This window comes from Amblyomma maculatum, chromosome 4 (assembly GCF_055883805.1).
Source record: "Amblyomma maculatum isolate TAMU_Amacu chromosome 4, ASM5588380v1, whole genome shotgun sequence".
In the NCBI taxonomy this organism is placed as follows: domain Eukaryota; kingdom Metazoa; phylum Arthropoda; class Arachnida; order Ixodida; family Ixodidae; genus Amblyomma; species Amblyomma maculatum.
The window spans coordinates 190,812,172-190,821,185 of NC_139347.1; positions in this window are offsets into that span (position 1 = coordinate 190,812,172).

Genomic DNA, 9,014 nt, shown 5'->3' on the forward strand with positions numbered 1-9,014 from the left:
TACTGGAAGTAGTAGGCGAATATGTCTACTTAGGGCAGGTAGTAACTGCAGATCCGGACAATGAAAAGGAAATAACAAGAATAAGATTGGGATGGAGCGCATTTGGCAAGCACTAGCAGATTACGACTAGCAGCTTACCGGTATCGCTCAAGAGGAAAGTATACAACAGTTGCATCTTGCCTGTACTCACCTATGGGGCTGAAACGTGGAGGCTAACCAAGAGAGTTCTACTTAAGTTGAGGACAACCCAGAGGGCTATGGAACGAAAAATGGTAGGGGTAACATTAAGAGATAGAAAGCGTGCAGAGTGGGTCAGAGAAATAACTCAAGTTACCGACATTCTAGTGAAAATTAAGAAGAAGAAATGGACATGGGCAGGACATGTAGTGCGAAGAGAGGATAACCGATGGTCGCTGAGGGTAACAAACTGGATTCCAAGGGAAGGAAAGCGTAGCAGGGAGCGGCAGAAAGTTAGGTGGGCGGATGAGATTAAGAAGTTCGCAGGGGTCAATTGGATGCAGCTAGCACAGAAAAGGGTTAAGTGGAGAGAAATGGGAGAGGCCTTCGCCCTGCAGTGGGTATAATCAGGCTGATGATGATGATGATGATAACTACGTTATTAGTTACTTTTTTCAAAAACATTTTAGTGGCCTTGCGTTCTAGGGGCTAAGTCTCACAGTCACCGGGGAAGAAAATATTTTCGACCGCAGGGTGGACAGAGGGCATTTAACAAGCGATAGCGACGACACTGCTCCGGCTGACTGTTCGGCAGTGTTCCAAAGCTGCAGTCCGCAGCTAGTTTACAGTTCTCCCTCCAACTAGTCTCGCCATAAGAAGCGATCCCGCTGCTGTCTTCAGATGACCGCAGGTAGTAGGGTACTTCGATGCCTTTCACCTCCGAAGCAAACGGCATCGCTCTCCTCACACCTTTGAATGATGTACGAAACATCTCAAGAGAACGCAACCCCGTAGCTCAACATTCACAAGATTCCGACAATAGAATAAATTTTGAAGAAACGTGCATCCTGAAGACCGAGACCAATTATCGGAAAAGATGCCTTCTCGAATCATGGCATGTACAGGTGATCGTAAACATTGTCAACCGGACAATAGCAACCTTCCTGCTGTATACTTACAAGGTCTTCGCTCCTTTCCGGCCCCTTCACAGAAAAGGAAAAAGACGCCAGCGGAGACCCCTGCACTTACGGCACCGTGACTCATCATAGATTAACCCCCCCCCCCTTTCTTTCTCATTTCTTTCATGTCATCTCCCCCCCCCCTCCCTTCCTCGCGCCTCTGTTCCTTTAATTATAGCTGCACCACGCCCCGCCTCATGCACCCGTAAAGAAGGAGCAGAGCTGGCTCCGAACTTGGGTTCTGTAAAATAAAAAAAATTAGGGGTGGAGAATATTTCACGTTTTACTCACTTAAACACAACCCCTCCGGCCTCCCTGCGCCCCTCCATCTGGTCCCTGGTCCTGCCAAGCAGGCCAGCTGCCGCGACCTACGACGACATGAGCAAGCAGTGCAAGACATTTGAGGGTCGAGAATTTCAATAGGCTGCTGCAGGAGAAAGTATGCGCCATGCACGGCCACGCCAGTTCCACGGAGGGCAAGCTCTAGCGCCAGGTGTAGTAGTTAGGTTCATTTGGAAGATGTCCTTGTTGTAGATGGAGGAATATCCCGTTGATATCTCAGTAGGCTCTGCTCTTCGAAAGCGCTAACGACCCTGGCACTAGGGTGCCCGGGCTTGGGAGTCGAGATGTCTGTGCCGAAGACTCGCAATGGGCGATTTGCAGCCCAATGCATCCTCTCCATTACGCGGAGTCACTACGCTTCTTTTCTTCCCACCCCCCTTGTCCCTGCATTCGCGCCGCCGGTAACAGCGGATATAACATAGATGAAATTGATATTGGCAGACGCTCGTCATATTTTGTTTACCGAAGCTATAGTTGAAATAAAGATATTTTGAAATTCGATGCGACGAAAGATCGGCTTACTTGCACCCGTAACATGTGTGCCGTACATCCAGGCCTCAATTTTTTTTCCCTTGGCCTTTCATTGTTCCGTCAAAAGAAAAATTTGATGAAGAATGTTTATCGTTAAGCAGATGCAAGCACTAATTTAGACATCGCTTCTCTGCCCTGCTGGATCAGGAAAGGGGCCGACAACTTCGCTACCGGGAGAGAAGGTAGGCAGATGACAAAGGGCAGCCTTCAGAAGTAGCAAACTTATTTACTTATTTATTTATTTACTTCTTTTACATAATTAAAAAAAATGATTAGAGATTATATGTGCGAGCACGTAATAGATCGATGAAACCAAAAATGAAAATATGAAACGCGCTTTGAAAGTGAAAGTGAAAGTGAAAGTTTATTAGATTGAACATATTCCCATAGTCATAAGACTGTACCAGGACTCTTGATAGATCACTACAATAAAATAAATAATAACAGCAAAGTTAGCGAAAGGTTTATAATATACAAAACATGGCAAATGGGTATTTTGACACAAAGACAAAGGCACTAACACAGGAATTAGGCGAATCAGTAGTCTTACACAAAAACAAAGGCACTAACACAGGTATCAGACATAAAAAATACAAAACATCAGCAATTCAACAAATATTTCTTCCAGTTATTCTTAAATGTGGGCAAGGACATATAAGTTTTCAGTGTTAAAGGCAATGAGTTCCAAAATGAAATGGTTGCAAAAGATGTCATTGTTCCATAATTAGTACAAACTTTCGGGAGTAGTAAATTTTTATTCGCTGCAAATCTTGTGGAGTAATAGTTCGAAAGTAGTAACAGATTAACAAACTGGAAATGCAAGCTGCCATTCAATAGCTTAAAGAATGCAAGGTGATACTGAAAGAGCTGGTGGACTGATAAGATATGATGTTCATATAGTAAGGGACAAGCGCTAGTGGAAAAAGTGCTGCAGGTGATAATGCGGATGGCCTGATTTTGTATATGCTGTGCAGACGATAAATGACAGTTGTATTTCCCCAAACGACAATCCCGTAAGTGAGGCGACTGTGAATGAAAGCATAATACAGAGATAAGAGAGTGTAACAAGGAAAATATGGGCGTGCTTTAATGAGAGCTCGGATGCCAATCATAGATATTTTTTTTCAGATGGGTAATGTGGGCTGAGAATTTAAGTGCAGAATCAAGAATAACGCCCAGAAAGCTAGTGTTATCGGAAGCTGGGATAGGGTAAGAACATAGGGTTAACGTAGGAGTGCAAGGAAGGATCTTCTGGCTACTTGTGAAGATTAAAAACTTTCTTTTAGTGGGGTTAATAACCAGGTAGTTATTAAGACATCATTTTGTTATGTTACTCAAAACGGCATTCAAATCAATAGTAAAATCATCAATGAACCTGTTAGATAATGACACGGTAGTATCGTCCGCGTATAAAACACAGTGAGTTGGACTAATAGAAGTAGGAAGGTCGTTAATATATAATATGAACAGTAAAGGTCCTAAAATAGATCCCTGAGGAACACCTTGGTTAATTGTTTTATCTAGAGAGGTAGTTCCATTAATATTAATTATTTGTTTACGATGCTGTAAGTAGCTTTTCAGAAGGAGAGATACAGGGCTTACTATGCCATAACATTCTAGTTTCTGTCGCAAAATCAAATGGTTAATCGTATCAAAAGCTTTTCTGAAATCTAAAAACACAGAACCAACAAATTCGCCATTGTCAATGTCATGCTTAATAAATTCAGTCAAAGAGATAAGAGCCAAGTTAGTTGAACTGCCAGACCTAAAACCAAACTGACAGGGGGTAATAATAATAAATTTATTTAGATAATTGTCTAAGCGGCTGACTATTTTTTCAATTACCTTACTAAGAGATGATAAAATAGATAGTGGACGATAGTTAGATATTGTTTGTGTGTCACCTATTTTGAAGACTGGAATGACTTTCGTAATCTTAAGGCAAGCAGGAAAACCGCCTTTCTTTAAGATGAGATTAATAATATGACAAAGTGGTATAGAAGCTAGATTAGCAACAAGTTTCACGTGCCGTGAGGATATGCTATCATGTTCAGGACTAGTGTCCTTGAGGCTATAAATAATCAAATCGATTTCACGAGGGGAGACAGGAAAAAGAAAGAAAGGATGATTAGTGCGTTTTAAATCTATCTCCGGCGGAAGTAGAAGTCGGTTATGTGGCTCAGAAAAGAAGTCACTGAAAGCATTCGCGATGACAAATGGCTTAGTGTAGGCAGGACCATTGAAATTAATTTTAGTAGGGGCATTGTTAGCGCAGGGCAAATTGAGGAATTCGCTCAGGAGTCTCCATTGCTTTTTAGTGTCGTTAGCGCTTTTACACAGTTCGTGTTCATAGTAAGATCCTTTCGCGTGTTTAAGTAAGTTGCTCAGAACAATGGAGTATATTTTGTAGCGGGCTTTCAAGGAAGCTTTAAAGGCTGTTTCTTCGTTTTTCTGTACAGATTTTCTTTTCGACGCATGCTACTTAATAAACTATTTGTAAGCCATGGATAATGGGGAAATTTGTAATTCTTTTTACATTTAAGTATACTCTCAGATATGCAGTTGGAAAAAAGGTGACAAAAACACTCCATTGCTCCCTCCGGATTGCTGGACAAGAGGCACGGAGACGAGTCTGTGTTACTGATAGCGTTAACAAAATCTTCGTTGTTGAATCTTGAAGTGTAGAACATTGACCGTGGAGGACGGGACGGGATCAAGTGTAAACCGCCAGTTTGCGGTTTACACTTGATAGCCCCTAAGTCAATATAATCACGCAAGCCAACTGCTTGACAAGCCTCCAACTCCCCCCCCCCCCCCCGCTGTCCGCTTTCTCCAGGGGACTACAGACACATATGTGAGCACACGAGAATAAATATTGCCGTTTTGCAGTCACTAGCAGTTTTATTTTCTTTTGTAACGGCGCCGTACATCCAGGCTGAAATGGTTCTCTACTTCCTTGTGGAGAATGCTGTCGTGGAAAGGAAGGGGTCTCACGTGCCCCTCTAATTTTTTAGATCGGAACCAAGAATTGTTTTTGTATTTGCCCCGCCGGGGTGGTGCAGTGGTAAGACGCCCGACTACTGTGCCGGAGTACCCGGGTTCGAACCCGACCTCGGCGGCTGCGTTTCGATGGAGGCGAAACGAAGAGGCGTCCATGTGCTGTGCGATGTCAGCGCACGTTAAAGATCCCCAGGTGGTCGAGATTACTCCGTAGCCCTCCACTACGGCTCCTCTTTCTCTCTTTCCACTTTCACTCCCACTTTCACTCCCACCTTCATCCCTTTCCTCACGGCGCGGTTCAGGTGCCCACAGACACAACTGTGACAGATACTGCGCCTTTCCCTTCCTGTGAACCAATTATATTATTTATACCGCCGCTTCGTTCAGCCGATCAAGGGCAAGCGGCCAGTGTCTTGCCATATCGCTGCCATCGCTCGGGTGAATTATCAACTGACTCCTCGGGATCACAGTCGTTGCAGTTCTTAAAACAGGCGTTGAATTCGCAAGACGTAAGATCATAACAGTCCAAGGTGAGCGGCGCGCGGGTATCTGAGTTCGTTCAGTTTGGCTACATATATACCGCATATACCTTTCTTTTTTTAAAGAGGAAACGATGTAATGCATGTATACATTACATCCAGTGGCTATCACTGTTTGCATATATGATTTCTCAGGAAGAAATTTACCGCTCACTTAAACTAAAATGTGGGTAACGCAAAGATGCATTAAACACAAATAATAAAGATTGCCGCTGCTATTTTTCTTATCGTTTGTTGTTACTGACGTTTTCGCTTTTTCTTCTATTAGCGTATATGTACACTAAAAAACTCGAAAATTATGAAGACAAACTGAGTAAAACAAAATAAATTGTTCAACAAACTTGTGCTTATCTGTATGCCAAACGCAGGGTATAAAATCCCGCACGATATTTTAACCTATACGATTCGCGATTGAATGGAGCTTGGCAAAGAAATGAAACACTTAAAGGGCCTTAATTTGGTATGAAAAAGAACTGAACAAGGGTAAATGGGTACGCCTCAGTTCGCAGATGCGCCAACGTTTCGACAAGTGAACTTGTCTTCCTCTGGGCATAGCGATTATCACTGACAGGGGTTTAAATACGCTTTTGCTTGAAAAGCTGGGAATGGGAAAGTGGGTGTGAAGGAGGGGGGAGGAAAGGATGGGTGAGAAGAAAGTGGGCCATGAAGTGAAAGAATAAAAACAAATCTTCAGTATATACTTATCAACCAGGAACCAGGGATTCTGTGGTCTCCAAAAGAAGTAAAAGCGGCAGTACAAGGAAAAACTACAATACCGGGTAGGTGATTAGTCACCACCTAAGCGGGTTTGGTGCAGATACACCTTACAAAGGGACAGGCTATGCAAAGGGCCTTGATAAGGCATATATCTAGGGGGACAATTCTTAAAAGGAGGGGGGAGGGGTGGAGTACAAAGTCACAGTATAATAACCGCGCAGTGAACCACAACTGACAATTAAAAAAAATAATCTTAAGTATGTATCTCAACCTGGAACCAGAGATCCTGTGGCCTGCAAAAGAAGTACAAGCGGCAGTACCAGGAAAAAAACCCAAAGTACCGAATAGATGATTAGTCACCACTTAGGCGGGTTTGGTGCAGATACACCTTACACCTTAGATACACCTTAGGATACACCTTAGGAATATTAGTGTAGAGTGCCGCGACGTCAAGTGTGACAAGTATTCGCCACTTTCACGGGCTATAGGCGGCGCCTCTGGAAATCAATATGGCTACCCTTGAGGGGATCCGGCTGTCACACTTCAAGTGCGTCGTGCTGGGCCGCTGAGCTACGTTTCCCGAAGCTGAATTAAAATATTCGCGCGAGTGTCCTGTGGTGCGAAGGTATGTCTGGTATTGCCAGCCTGCGTATGCAAGACCTTTGTGAGCATGCGTTGCAGGGGTACGATACAAAGGACCCCTCGAGTGTGACTGGTCAGGTATGTGAAACATCCTACTGCTGACTGTGTTGTGCGCAAGTACGACAGGTTCCCAGGTGACTCTAATCGCGCCACTAAGTGCTACAGAGAAACGTTTGACGGAGACAGAATAAACATGAATATAGATAAAACTTTCAACTTTTATCTAGGGATCACGGGCACTCGCGAACTGCAGCATTTCAAGAAGTCGCGCTGTGTATTGGCGCGCGTAGTACAGGCATGCCGAGCGGCCAAAACCCCGCACTTTATGTGGCCAAATTTTTTCCTTCACTTCAAAATATACGCCGTCGCATCGAAGTACTTACTACCTTGTTTGTACACAAAACATCACTACACGGTAATAATAATGGTCTACTGCGATCGCTTTAACCAACCTGTTTTCTTTTTTTTTTTGCAGCACCTCTAATAGGCAGTGATTTTGACTTTCGCAAGTGATGACCCAGTGCTGATACAGACATTTTTTCGGGAACAGTTACTTGAAAAGCAAGAGAACTAGAGCGCCGGCTTTCAGACCAGTCCGAATATGGAGCGCGTGTGTATGCTCCGCAACGTTAAATACAAGCTCCTAATCTACCGTTCATCTGGCAGCTGCTGATTGCGAACACGGCATTCACTCAACCCGGTAGGAAACAAACATCCTTAATTTCTCAAACATGTGTGGGCCATGAACTCGTCGGCAGTCAAAAATGTTATCACGTATGGCTCCCAACTTACGTCAGTCTAACTTCTCTCATTAGAAATGCGCGCACCGAAAACCGTCATAGCTTTAGACGCAGTCTCTCTTTTTTCTTGCGAAACTTGGTTCTGCTCAGTGTTTAGAGCGGCAAGGGAAAACGAGACCCATGCATAACCCCAGAAATGAGATAGCTACACCGCTCATACTGTAACTAAGGGGGTGTTTCTTCGTCGACCAGGATTTATCACGATGTTTTTCACGATAAAGTAGCCGACTTGATCTTACCGAGATTTTAATTAACTTAATTATCGTCGGGCATACAACCTGGAGGTAAGATGTGCAAGTTTATCCCGCCTTTGACCGTGCAGTCAGAACATATTGGTGTATGGAAGATTCGACAGCTTTTATGTTTTCCCCTCGTATACGTGCCCCACACACCAAAAAAGAAGTTATATTATTAATCTATTGTCATGGCTGCGAGCCAAAGTCAACTCGAAAAGCAGTTACACACTACAGGAGCTGCAGTACCGAGCTCCACGTAACAAATTTTCGCGGGAGGCGCAGCAGCAAGCTGGAGGAGCACGAGCCGTTCTCCGAGTATCCCTCCAAGGGCGGTACCGGAAGCGGCCGCGTGGCGGCGGCACTGTACGTGAAAGTTGCTAATACACTTGAAGTCGCGGTACTCACACTAATATTCCTTTCAATAAAGGTATGGACGCCCTCTCCCAAGTATTAATCAACAACCACCATCCGCGTGCCTCTGAAGTTTATCTCTCGCTCCTTAAACTAGTCCTAACTTTAAATTATTTCGAGTTCGATTCATCCTATTATTTGCAGATATTTGGAACCAGCATGGGTACTCCATTAGCGCCGACTGACGCGAATATATTCATGGGAGTTCTAGAATCCAATATACAAAATTCATTCCCGGAGAAGCCACTTATATACCTTCGCTATATTGACAATATTTTCATGATATGGCGGCATGGATCAGAATAACTTCAGTCGTTCGTCTTGCATCTTAATAATCATCACAATAGCATTAAATTCACATGTCAGTCTTCGCAATTAAAAGTCGACTTTCTAGAAACCTGGTGTCAGTGGAAAATGGAAACTTAAAACTTCTTTGTACAGGAAGCCAACGGATAAGCAAGAATACCTAGATTTTACGAGTCATCATCCGATGCATTGTAAGCAAGGAATATTTGTAAGACAGGCGATACGGCTTAGAAGAATATGTAGCGATGATAGTGACTACCTAAACGAACTAAATTCATTGAAAGCAACACTACTACAGATAAAATATCCCGGTAACTACCTTAATACGGCCCTCGAAAACGCAAGCACTTTAAA